The sequence below is a fragment of the Lissotriton helveticus genome, chromosome 7, assembly GCF_964261635.1.
Source record: "Lissotriton helveticus chromosome 7, aLisHel1.1, whole genome shotgun sequence".
NCBI classification, from domain to species: Eukaryota; Metazoa; Chordata; class Amphibia; order Caudata; family Salamandridae; genus Lissotriton; species Lissotriton helveticus.
The window spans coordinates 1,167,449,700-1,167,463,486 of NC_136068.1; positions in this window are offsets into that span (position 1 = coordinate 1,167,449,700).

A 13,787-nucleotide genomic window follows, 5' to 3' on the forward strand; every position below is an offset into this window, starting at 1 on the left:
CACTCTTTTGTTCATTAGCCAGGTTAGCCTCTGAGATTCTGCCGATGTCCTGTACTATTCTTATCCCTAGGTATCTCATCTCTCTTTTAGTCTGATGTTGATACCCCCTCAAGTTCCATGACATAGCCTCGGTTTTCTCAGTATTAACTTCATACCCTGAGATCCTGCCTAAATCTCCGGCGTGCTTTATTACCGAAGGCAGGGCAGTGGAGAGATCAGAGCAGAAAACCAGTACATCGTTAGCTTAAAGGGCCACTATTCTCTCCCATCCACGAGGGATGGTTAGGTGCTCACCTCATCCCTCAGCCTCTGAGCAAATGGCTCCATATACAAGATAAAAAAGAGGGAAGATAAGGGACAGCCCTGTCTAGTACCCCTGGTGATTTTAAAAGGGCTAGTTAGATTACCATTGACCAATAGTTTTGCAGATGGGTCTTGCTATATCAGCTGGATGGTTCTGCGGACATTTTCGCCAAAGTTATATTTCTCCAAGACAGCCGACAGATACACCCAGTTGACCCTATCAAAGGCCTTAGTAGCATCTAAGGTCATGGCTGCGATGGGGAGCAAATACGTTGTGGCCAGGTATATTGGGCCTATGAAGTCGCATGTGAGTTCAAATACATTTCTGCCCTTAACAAAACCCTTTTGGACAAGGTGCAGCAAGTCCCCTGATACTGTTCCTAACCTGTCAGCTAAAACCATGGCGAAGATTTTATAATCTGCATCGAGCAGTGATATGGGTCTATATGACTCACAACTCGCTAGATTTCCCCCTAGCTTTAATATTAGAGTGATCGTTGCCTCACCCCAAGAGCCTGGCAGTTTTCTCCCATTGCTTAGAATCTGGTTAAAGAGCTGAGTCATAATTGGAATCAAGACCTCTCCCAGGTTTTTGTAAAGCTATATTGGTAGACCATCTGGGCCTGCAGCCAGGATAGCTCTCTTAACCTCTTCCTGTGTGATTTCCTGCTCTAGGAATTGCTGTTGTATTTTGTCCAAAGTAGTACTCGCACTCAACCATTCTTCAGCTTCAGATTTGTTGACTACTCTATACTCAGAGTCTAATTTCTGAAAAAAATCATAAAAGGCACCCTCTATCTCCTCATCTGTGGATAAAGCAGTCTTGCTGTTGGCATCCTCAACTACTTTTATCAAATTACGCGTCCTGTCTGATTTTGCTTTTCAGGCCTATAACCTACCTGCCCCTTCACCATATTCAAAATGGGCAAGCTTGCTTGCCTAACATTGCTTCATGACCCACGTCTGAAGGATAGTGTCAAGTTGTTCCTTTAATTTCTCCGGTTTGACCTTACTTTCCTGCTGCTTTTCTGGATCTACTGCACTGCTCACCCCTCCTCCGCAATATTCATCTCTGCTTCTCTTCGAGCAACCTCTTATCTATACTGCCTATTTCTAAAGCATTGTCTTTTCGTGACGGTCCCCCCTTAGATATGCCTTTACTAAATCCCAGACTATGGGGGTCAAGGCTGACCCTACATTGTGGCCTAGAAAGTCCTTTGTCTTAAGACTCGGATGCTTAATTTCCTCTGCGTCTTGAAGCAAGGTACGGTCGAGAGTCCAGACTCTACCGATCTTCCTATTTTCCAGATCCAAATCTAAGTATACCCCTGAATGATCAGATAGGTGTGGTGTCAAGTATCCAATGCCCTTGACTTTACCCCTCAAGCTAAGGCTGACCAGGACATAGTCAATCCTGGATTTATTGCCATACTTTCCATTGTAGTATGAAACTCCTTACTAGTGGCCAGATCTGTCTCTCCAGACATCACTGAGTCCCATCTGCTTCCTCATTGAGTGGAGGTATGCCCGAGAATTTAGATGGTATTGTGGCTCTGCTATTTGTCCAATTTGGGATCTAGTACAATGTTAAAATCATCAGCCATGATTACAGGATCTGGAAAATCTAGCAGGTTTGCAGAGATGGTTTTTAATTGGGTAGGATCATCATGATTTGGGCCATAATAGTTTACCAGAGTAAAAAGAGTGCCCAGAATAATTACCTTGAGAATGACCCACCAAACGAATGAGTCTAATAAGCGTGCTTTAGCTTGTTTTTTTATTCATATTGCCACTTCTCTAATATGAGCGCATTGATCAGTACAAATCATATGTTCAACCCATTCAAAATTTTTAAATACCTCAGTTGATTTGTCCTTCGACAAGTGTGTCTTTTGTAAGATGATGACCTCCGCGGGGGAGTCCCTAATTTATTGTAGGATTTTTGCCCTTCTTCATTTGACGCGCAAGCCATTCACGTTCCATGATAAAAACTGGATCATTCTCTTAATAATTTGACCTTAAAGCGCATCTGAGGCATAAAGGGAAGAGATCGCCAAGACCAGACCAATACATTTAAAACGGAGATAACTGATACAGCTGAGGTAAGCGGACTAACTAAGGTAAATAGGGATTAAAAAAAATATGCCACACATGCTCCCCACCCAGTGCACTCACCCGACCCCCCCCAACCCCTCCCTGGAGAACCCAACCGACTATTGTCCTGGACTTGATGGAAGTCCTATCTGCTACACTTGGTAGCAACTCGCCTCCCTGTCCCTCTTTCGCTCAATATAAACACAACAAACTGTATTTACGCATCTGCCCACTTCGTTTGTCGTTGATTATTCTTTTATATTTATATTTTTATTTATAAGTGTGTGCATCTGCACTATATGCACTAGAGTGTTTACCCCCCACCATGAGCACACCCACTCAATTAAAAGTATTTGAAAGAGTTTTTTTTGGAACATTTTGGCCACAGAAGGAGAGAAGTCGAGCCTAGAAATTTCTAATTAAGCATCACCTTTCTTAATGTTATCAATTTTCTTAATGCTCCAATTTTACTATGTTGATGAAAGGAGAAGCACAAGCACTTTAACTCTGGTTAGCAATGGTATTGTACACATAGTTATATAGCCAGCTAAAATAGGGTTTAGGCAATAAATATGAGGTAACCCTGCAGAAAGGAAACATTTCCTACAAACTCCCTCTGTAAGAATTTCTTTTTAATAAAAAGAGGATGACATTCTCAGGGTTGGAATTCTAAAAGTTCAGCAACTAGATATATTCACTGAAAGTAATCAGTTACCCACACGATTATATTTTGCACACTGACCGGATTGCTTCAGGAGCTTCAGCTTAAGGCAAAGGAGGTTGTTGACATGATCTAGAGAGGTGTGTACCTGGCGTAGGCCAAATGGTTTGTTCTGGATGGTTTTGTATGAAAACGGTGACATTTAGTGGTAACTGTTCCAATGTGTTTGACTTCTTTGGGTTTCTCTTTTGTACTGTTGGGCTATTTTGATATATTGTCGTTAGTGAATTACCTTATCAAACTTTCTAACTAGGATTGGAACCTGTGAGAAACAGGTTCCAAACATCTCTACAGTAGCACATGAACCAGGTAACAGGGTCGGTTAGACCTAAGCACTAATACTAACATGGGCACAAAGGTAATTTGCGTCCTTGTAAATCATGATGCCACCCTTGATAAACTTATTTAGCTGCCCTCTGATAACAGAATGCTAGCCATCTTCTCCCCTCTCTCTAGATGTCTTCAGATCTGGGGCTCACCAATCCTCTCTACCCTGGACTGTTCATGTTGCTTTCAGCCTTAGCCCTCCGGCTTCTTATGTGCCTGTTATCCTCCATCTGCCCCAGTGGTGCTGGAGCAGTTTTTTAGACTGGAGGTCTGCCCAAAAGACACCTCATTTTTTTGTCAAATACGTTTTATTGGCATTTTTAGGTTACCTTACATGTTACAGTAGAGGCATCATCAATGCAAGTACGGTGGTATAGGCATATCAGTCATACAAGCACACGATCAACAAGATATTATATTTTGTTTACAGTATTCAGGGTGTGCAACAGGGAAGACATGGAATATTCGCCCAAAACTGGCTAAGCCATGATGCTCTTGTCCGAATGCGTACTCAGGGACTGTTCATGAGAACCAGCGTGCTGGATTCTCACCCAAACGCGTGATTCAGGGAAAACCCTCCAGCTTGGGTGTACAAACAGATGATGTGTTTCATGAAACAGAAGAGAAAACTTTAACTATAGCGGCGAAACCACATTCATACTTCAACCCTCCTTCCACCCCCTCTCTCTCTCTCCCCCCATCCCCTCCTGGGCACCCAACCCCCCCGCCCTCTCCTCCAGCCACGACTGCACCTGCGTGATTGCCTACATGTCTCGCTGGAGCAGACACTGTACATAACCATTTAATTCGGCAGGAGAACGACCTGTGGTATGCTCCCATCCTCATGTGCGTTCCCTGACCCCTCCGTGCCACCCGTGTCTCCCTCCCCATCCAGCTGCTGCAGTGTAGTAAGCATGTGCTTCCAGCGTTCCGCTATGGGCTCCTTCCAGAGCCCCAGCGTTTCCTCCCTACATATGGTGGTCCACTCTGCCCGGGCCCACGCCTGGAGGTAGGAAGTCCATGCCCTTACGCATGGTGGGTCACGCGCCTTCCACCTCCTCGTGAGGAGGCGCTTCGCCACCACGAGCCCCAGATCCAGGAAACGGGACGACACCTTGTTTTTGGGGGTCTCCTGAAATGGTGTAGAATATACTCGGGCCAGTCAAAGGGTATGGTGCGGTTTGTGCATCTTCTTAGCAGCTTTCTAATGGCACTCCAGTAAGTGCCCTAACCCAGGACAACTCCACAGTGTGTGCAGGAATCCCACCCCAGCTCATTGCAACTGGGCAGAACGCATCTGTGCGACAGAAGTACTTGTTAATCAGCTCAGGCATGAGGTAAGCCCTGTGGACAATGAAAAGTTGGATCTGGCGGAATCGCATGTTTCTGGGGATGCGCACTGGACTTTTAAGGACCCTTTCCCATTTTTTGTCAGTTAGTGGCCTTCCCAGATCCAGCTCCCACTTGCCTCTAAGGGGGCCAAATTAGTTACCAGCGAACCAAGTGCTTGCCCCGCCCCATGACATGGAGATACTGCATAGTTAAATGCTGTTCACGCTCTGTCGCCACGTCCCCCCATCTGGCAGTCACGCTGCATTAAAACCCCCCAGAGGGGAGCCCCTCCTCTGTTACCAGAGTCTCGTACGCCACGAGTGCCCCATCTCTATAGAGATCGCCAAGCGTCTGGACATCAGCCTGCCCAAAAGACACCTCATGAAAGGATTAGGGATTGTGAAAAATCTAGCTGCTTGTTCAAGATAGAGCTTACTAAATGGGCCACTAAATCATCATAAACAACCATTAACTGAACCTAACAATGACTGAGGAAGTGCATGTCTTTAATAGCTTTGACAATTCATGGTGGTGGTCTGTTTTATGCGTTGGGGAATGTGGCATCTCTCTTGTTCTATCTCTATTTTTCATTCTTTCAATCTCTCATTCTCTCTTTCTATCTCTATCACTAATTATTTTTCTTCCTAGCTCCCTCTTATCCTGTTTCTCTCACTTCCTCTCAAGCCTGTATGGGAAACTTTTCATTTCTCAGTCTTTACAAACTTGTGTAATGGCAATAATAAACGAATGACATCCTATAATTATTTTTGCAAACGGTAAATAGCATGCAAAGCTAGCAGCCCTCCTCGCCACCGTTGTCACAAAATCCCTAAGCTCTGCAAAAAATACAGAATTAATAGTGACCTTATGAAATTATCAATTCTTTAGAACATTTTAGAGGAGTTAATGGCGGCCAATAACTTGATTTATCTGGAAGAAAATGGATTGAGTGATGTCATACCTTCATTTTCTGAACGGAGCTGTTCCTCTACCATTGACTTTGTCATCCTTTACTCCCCTTTGATCCCAGCCACAATATCCATGAGTGCATCTTGTATTAACTTTAGTGACCAAAACCCGATAGCAATGGTTTTAGACTGGGAATTCAATCAGGAATCCAGGGATAAAAAAGGCCCATCAAACAAGACTCTTGACGCTAAAGATGAAGCCCAGCGATTCAAATGGAATAGGATAATTCCAGAGGATTTCCAAGATAATCTCTATACAACAAACGTGGTGGTTTAGAACTCTGTCTAGAAAGCGGCTTGTGGGATGATGAGGACCTCGATGCCTTCGACAGTTTCTGGGAGCAGATCGCAGCCAACCTCTCGGCTTGTGGTACGCACAGCACTGTTAGGGAAATTAAGTGGTTTGATGGGAGATGCTCTAGAACCTATAGAAATCTAATGGAAGCCCTGAAACATCAGCCCAGGGATGAAGCAATGGTTAGGTAGTGAAGGAAAGCCTATCAATTAGCAACCCTGCACAGGAAAAAAGAAATTAAGGAGCATGCCTGCAAGGATTTATTGCATACTTGTGTGCTGTTGAATAGTTCCAAATTCTGGAAGATTGTGAACAGGCCTTATTTTGCAGGGATAGCTAACCCCAGTGTGGCTTGGACCATAGCTCCCGACATGTAATTTCCCGACTCAAAGGGGATGTACAGTGGGCAGCTTACAGAGGGAACAGATAGGCTGTGGGTCCCGGATAAAGACATCCTGCTGCTGATTTTTAATGTAGACGAAGTAAGCAAGGCTATCATTGCCACTGCAAGGGGAATAGCACCCGGCCCAGATGTGGTTCCCCCAGACCTTTACAAGACTAACCCTATAACGTGGGCAAAGGTGCTGACCCACGTATTTAATGGGGCCTGTAACAATGACCCTCCATTTACATGGTCCAAAGCCATTATACTCCCAATCTTTAAAAATTGGTCTAGGGATAACCCACTTTGCTATGACCCCATTTCACTTCTAGAATGCTAAAATCAATGGGGAAGGTTGCCCCGAGGCATTTAGCATCCTGGATGGATAAAGCGGATAATATATCAGAGGTGCAATATGGCTTTAGGCAGGGGAGAGGAATCCTGGGCCAGGGTATTAACTTAGAGTTGATCATAGGTAAATACAATGTAGCCAAGGGGGGATGTCTGCGCCTAGCCTTTATGGAGCTTACATTGGCCTTTATACCGAGGAAATAGACCAAAACTATGGCCCATTCTCCTGAACATAGGTATTCAACCTGAGATAGAGACCTTCTTACATAGATCACATTCAAACCTATCAGCTTCAATAAGGTACAATGAGAATATGGCAGGTGGTCAGATTCATGGGAGGTCCAGAGATGGGTAAGGCAAGGGCGCATTTTAGCTCCTCAGTTATTTACACTATATATTAGTAAACTGGCGGAAGCCCTAATAGCCTCCTGTGGGAACATTCCAACAGTAGGTTTTAAGTTCATGCCAGCTCTCTTGTATGAAGACAATGCAGTCCTGATTGCTCGGACTGCTGTGGGGCTACAACGCCTTCTGAACACCTTTATAGACTTCATGGACTCCTTAGATCTGTCCACCAAGTATTCAAAATCCCATACAAAGGCGATCGGATGCCGGAGGCTGCTAGAACCAAATTCCTTGGCAATGGGACTGAACTCACTAAAGTATCATCATTCTCGTAGCTCAGAGTACTCTTCGATGATAAAGGGTCATGGCTAGTGCAAAAATCTGTAGTGTGTTTATCTAGGTACCTATATTGATACTCCTATTTCTGACCCTTGTCCGGTTATTAATCCACTAATGTCCATACACCGGCACAGAAACCCGTCTTCAGATTAGGTCATAGCGCATGCTGTCACATTAAGCAAGAACTATCCCTTCAGCCCCCTAGAGAAGCACACCGAGTTCTCAAAACAAATCAAACCTCCAACAGACCTGGGAAATCCCCGCAGCCATTGTTTTGATTTCGCTCGAGAACTCCTGCAAAGAATGTAAGAACGACCAGTCCTTATGACATTCTTGCTGACGTCTTATGTCCATCCTTACGTCAAACACGGCACCTTTCAGGTATAAATATACCGACGCTGCCCTCAGCTAAGACACGGTGGTGACGAGCTTGGAGCAGCGCTACTTGCCGGAGAGCCCAGCTGATGCAGAAAAGCCCACGGACGCTGCCCCTCCCTTTTGACGCGCTGAGAGAGACGCTGCCTTTTCTCCCGCCGAGAAATCCAGCCTCAGGCGTTTCCAGCCGCCCTCGCGGGTAACTGGGATATCGAGTCCTGAGACAGAGATACCAACCCTCCAGCCTTCTAAATCCCAGGTACTGAACTGACTAACCCCTTACAGAGAATTCTTGGGTCAGATTCTTGGCAAAACAAACTTAACTTAAACTGCTACTTACTTACTCCCTCCCAAGTATTAGGCTTAGGTCAGGTACACCGGGGTAGGCGTAGTTAGAAGCACCAGTTGAGTACGATTAGTCAATGTATATATGTATGTATATCTTTTATCCATTTTAAGTATCAGATGGCTAAGAAACCATATAAATGCTTTTACAGTATTATTTTATAATTCTGTTTTTACTGTATGCACTTTACTTAACTATAAGTATTGCAATAATAGCGATTCATTTCTCTTGTATGAGAAAAGAGACTGATCAATAAATAACATCTTTTTATTGAACCACGCCCATCTCTTATTTCTCTACAAACTGGTGAAACTAAGAATGCACGTACTGACTGAGTAAAATAGTTGTCTTTTGTTTTCACACGACTCTAGAGATATACTCTTGATTAGGGGAGAGCAAAGTTGTCATGTTCTATGGTCTATCCAGGGAGGTTAAACTCCTCCTTGCCTATTCGAGAAAGTTTCTAGTGAACTCTGAGCTAGCTGGCACACATAACTTTAAGTCTAATATCGTCAGTAGAAGACCTAGTTAACCACAGTCCTACGTCTATACTATTGAAGATATTATTCCAATGCGCAGAGCCTATTGGGAAAATAGGAACTACACTACATGGCGCCCAACTGTTTGGATAGGCGATAAATCTAATGCAAGACATTAGAGTAACTCAGTCGTGCTTTTTCACACAGACCCTTTTTCCCATAAAACTCCAAAGACGTCTGGAGTGGGTGAAAGGTTAAATCCGCCAAACTTAGTAGGAGGAGACTCCTATGTATGGTTTTTGGTTTATTCAACGTTGAAGGATACAGTGTTCCAAAATATTGTGCATCTAATCTTTGTTTCCTTGAAAACCTGATCTGCAACAAAAACCCTTCTTGACAGTAAAATGTCAGAAACTGAAGAAGATAGGGAGGCAGCTAGAATAGCAGCTCAACTCCTAGAGGAAGACACAAGTCTCCTACAGCAAGACCCGGGTGCAATACTCATCCCGGTCAGCATAAGAAAAACTATAACTTTAAAACTTATAGAAAATGGTCTGACACCGAGAGGTGGTACAGTCATATTCGTAATTGAGGCACACGAATATCGGCAGACAGAGGTATTCTATTCATGGATAAATTTTCCAGCAGCAAACGCTGTAACAAAGGAGTTCCATTATTACAAGATAGAGGAACCTCCGGATGAGTACACCCCTTTCGAGGAGGTGGAAATACCACTCAAATACCAAGAGCACCTGCTCTGGTTTAAAGGCGCCCTAAAACATAATGATCACATCACCAGGCTCGGTCCACTAGGTAGACCTGGAGCGACGTGGCCGGTTCTAGCCGGATACACACCACATCCAGACATTGAAAAAATGTCAATAACAGAACTTTTAACACAGTTAAAACAACTGAATAAAATACACAGACAACTAGTCCAATATGTAATGAGGACTTCAACAGTCCAACCAGCTATTAAAATTCCACAGCTGACCCCTCATCAGGGGAACACAAATAAGATCACACCACAGAACATACAGTCCTGACTAGGTAAAGTACCCATTAAACGGGAACAAATTCCATTCTGGTTAGCACAAAAAATCACTCAAATAGAGGCGGTATTTCCAGATACCACACCTGTGGAGAAACACAGAATTCTGACTATCTGTCTCCCAATGGGGATCGCACCACATGTGGAGGACTGTGATACTTGGGGTACAGTCTTTGCTTCCATTTACACAAAAACACATGGTGTTCCGTCCATGGCGGTAATACCAGAGGTGCTAAAACAGATTCAAAATGAATACGGTCCAGAACCTGCTTTAACTCTGGGTATGAAATTACTGAAAGACTTCAAGCAGGTCTCGGCAATATTACTAGCAAACATAAAAGGGGAAGCAGCAAATGTGGCGATCCGCCAAAGATTGAAGGAAACAGACATAGCAGACCTACCATTTGAACTTGCCAGAATCATAGAAAAATCCTATGAAGAACTAGGAAGATATAGTTTGGGTGGGAAACCAGTGAAACCCCAACTAATAGAAAATCCTGAAAAGGTATTTATTAAAAATAATCTAAACACTTCAAAAAAGAACTGGGATGGAAATAAACAATCCACTCCCAAAGAAAAAAGATTCCAGTCCAGAGGAAGGTCTCCTCGGCGGAGAGAAAAATCTCCAGACCAAGGACACAAGTCTCCCCAGAGGGAGCCCTCTGAGAAAAAATACAACCTTAGAAATAGGGATAATCTGAAGAAACCTGATAGATATCAAGATATTGATACACGTCCCTCTCGATCTTTTCAGACTTCCTCGCAGAAATCGGAAAGAAGAGGACGGTCAGAACACAGGGAAGAGCACGTCAAGTCCAAAGACAAAGAACCTGCTCATCATAGTAAAAAGTTACAATTTCCAAAGAAGAAGGTAGCCAGCATTAAAATAATCAAACATGCCGAGGATCCTGAGGACTCAGCTGAAAAATGGAGAGTGGGCTCAGACAATGCTAGACAGCGCAGCAGAAGTGAGCATAGCTCGCAAGATCCTGATGAATCATCTGGAGACAGTGGACACGAATGAGTACATTCAGGTGGAAACTGCAGATACCAGAGTTAGCAAACCTCATAAAATATATGAAATAACTTTACGTATAGAGGGAGATAAGACTAGGAAAATAAGGGGTCTATTTTGGGATAATCTCTCCAAGGGCTATGACATCCTTCTAGCTGAAAAAGACTGGCCACCAGAGTTTGTCAGGGAGTGCCCTCATGGCGAAGAAATGATTATGCCTGCCTTCTCAAATCATATTCCAATTCATAAAAAATATACACTTGCAAGAAAGTGGGCAGTAGCCCAGGCTCCTGCATTATATAAAAATCATGTGGGATGGGATGAGGACTCTCCTCCTCACAAAATCCAGTTAAAATCTCAACCAACTGCACAGAGGCAGTACCCAATTAAGCAAGAAGCTAAAAAACAGATCAGGGAGATCTTAGATCAACTTGAATACCAGGGGCTGATTGAAACATGCACCTCACAAATGAACAATCCTTTGTTTCCTGTCTCCAAACCAGATGATTCATATCGTCTAGTTTTGGACTACAGACACCTTAACTCATGCTGCAAAACGTTTGCAGTACAAAACTCACACAGTGCCGCACTAATGAATAGCATAGTGCGCAAAAAATACAAAACAACATTAGACATCTCTAATGGATTCTTTTGTCAAAATATAGCACCAGAAAGCAGATATTTGACCGCTTTCTCAATAAATGGCTCGCAGAAAAATTTCTGTCTTTTGCCCCAAGGGTTCAAGAACAGCCCAGGATTATTCTCAGCGAGAGTAACAGAATTACTACAAATGTATGATGATGAGGCATTATCTTATGTTGATGACATCTATCTAACAGATGATGACTTGGATACTCACTTGAAAAGAGTGAACACCATAATACTTGGGTTCGCAGCAGAGGGTTACAAATTCAACTTCAAGAAGTCATGAATTGCCCATCTGACTGTCCTATTCTTAGGATATGAATTATCAAGTGAAGGCAAAAGCCTGGCTGACAATTTCCTAGAGAAATGTGCTGTAATCCAAGCACCTAGAACACTGAAAAACTTGCAATCAATTCTAGGTTTCCTGAATTTCGGAAGAACTTACATTATAAACTATGCAGAGAGGGTTAAACCTCTCTATGATCTAATAAAACCAGATTTTAAAAGAGTCAATTGGACTCAAAAACACACAGAAATTTTGAGATCTTTACAAACAGACATGTTAGTTAAAACAAAACTGCAAACACGCGATAACACACGCAACCTTGTGATTCGAGTCATCCCAGGAAGATGCGGATTCACATACCTAACCTCAAATGAAGGAGAAACGGTACCAATAGCATACAGATCGCATTTGTACACAAAAGCTGAAATGAAATTCAGCCCAACGGAAAAAATTCTAACCGCGGTACAAACTGCTGTAGCGAAAGAAAGAGCCCTGGCACGAGGTAAACGAATAATCATCGTGACACCAATACCAGCCCTGGAGGCGGTAACAAAGGCAAGCATTCCGAATGCTAAAGCACTACATCCGAGATGGATACAGTGGGCTAATTCCCTTGCTGCAACAGATGTGGCATACGAATTTGACCCTAATTTAAAAACACAAGAATTTCTCCAATATGAATTTGAATGTCCTCTGCCGACTGAAATCCTGCCTCTAGAACACTACGGCTGTATAATATATACGGACGGATCAGCACAGCCCGCAGTTGGGGGTAAACAAGCTTACAGTGCTGCGTGCGCGATTGTTAAAGGTCGCTGGCACGAAGGAAAATTTAAACCACTGGTCACTAAAACGCAATCTCTAGGAGATTGTACAGCTCAGCGAGCTGAACTACTAGCATTTAAGATGTCGCTTGAAAATACCGATCGCGAATTCCCCACACTCATAGTGTGCGATTCATATTATTGCGTTCAGTCTTACAATGAATACTTACAAATCTGGGTTCAGAACGGTTTTAAAGATGCAAAAGGTGGCACAATCAAGCATAAAATGTTTTGGGAACAAATAGTTCTTTTACAAAAAGAACTACAAAAGACTCACGTGATACATACACTGAGTCATCAACGTGATGGCGTTCACGTTGCAGGGAATTCATTGGCTGACGAGGCCGCGAAGGCAGCTGTTCAAACAGCTTCCGTGGCTGCCATCACCCGGTCAAAAACAAAAATAGACAGCGAAATATTACAGGCTGTCTGCGCTACGGTAAAAAATACGATAGAAACACTCCCGAAAGGCTTTCCAGTAAAGTATGAAAAAGGAGGTGGATCTGCACACCTAAATGTAATCACTGTATGCAAACTTGTAACTAGAAGTTATCAAAGTGTGTGCGTGCGAAGCATTGGGAAGGGGTACCACCGTCCCTAGGTATAATGTATGAAAGGAGTACTTGAAAACAAGGACTATGCGACGCACAGCTAACAGGCAAACATGCCTCAAAAATTATAGGTACATCATTTAAACCAACATTAATTGATGTTGAACACATTCATTATACACATTTATTGGAAATATTTCACATGATTATTCTAAAGCAAAGTGTAAATCCATTCATAAATATTCAGAATCCAACTGTGTGATTCATAAAGAAAAAAAGATGTTAATCAAATCAAAACAACCCAATGCATTTCGGGTTCTACTGAACCCTTTTTCAAGGGTTAATTTAAAGCTTTTTTCGTTCTGATTCTCCGGGCTGGTTCAGAAGCCGAATCTACAACAAAAGTACACAATATACACATTTCGAAATATTGCATGCGTGTCACGTATTGAGTAATATATACAACTATAACCTTAGGGTTTGCATTCCCCTGTAGTACCATAGTCTCAGTGAAAGCTAAAAAAAGAAAAAGTCAAAAGTCCAGAGAACCCAAGAAAGGTTTTTATGTGAATCCATACATGCCGTGATTGAAACATATAGTATAAATGAAAAGAGCAAGGGTCTAACCCATCGTGAGTAATTCTAATCCAATAGTATTCTGGAAAGTCCAATGTGAACCACACTGAAAAAAATAATAAAACCAATGCTGTGCTCAAAAAATCAATTATTATATGCCAAACTGATGAATACCTTAATAC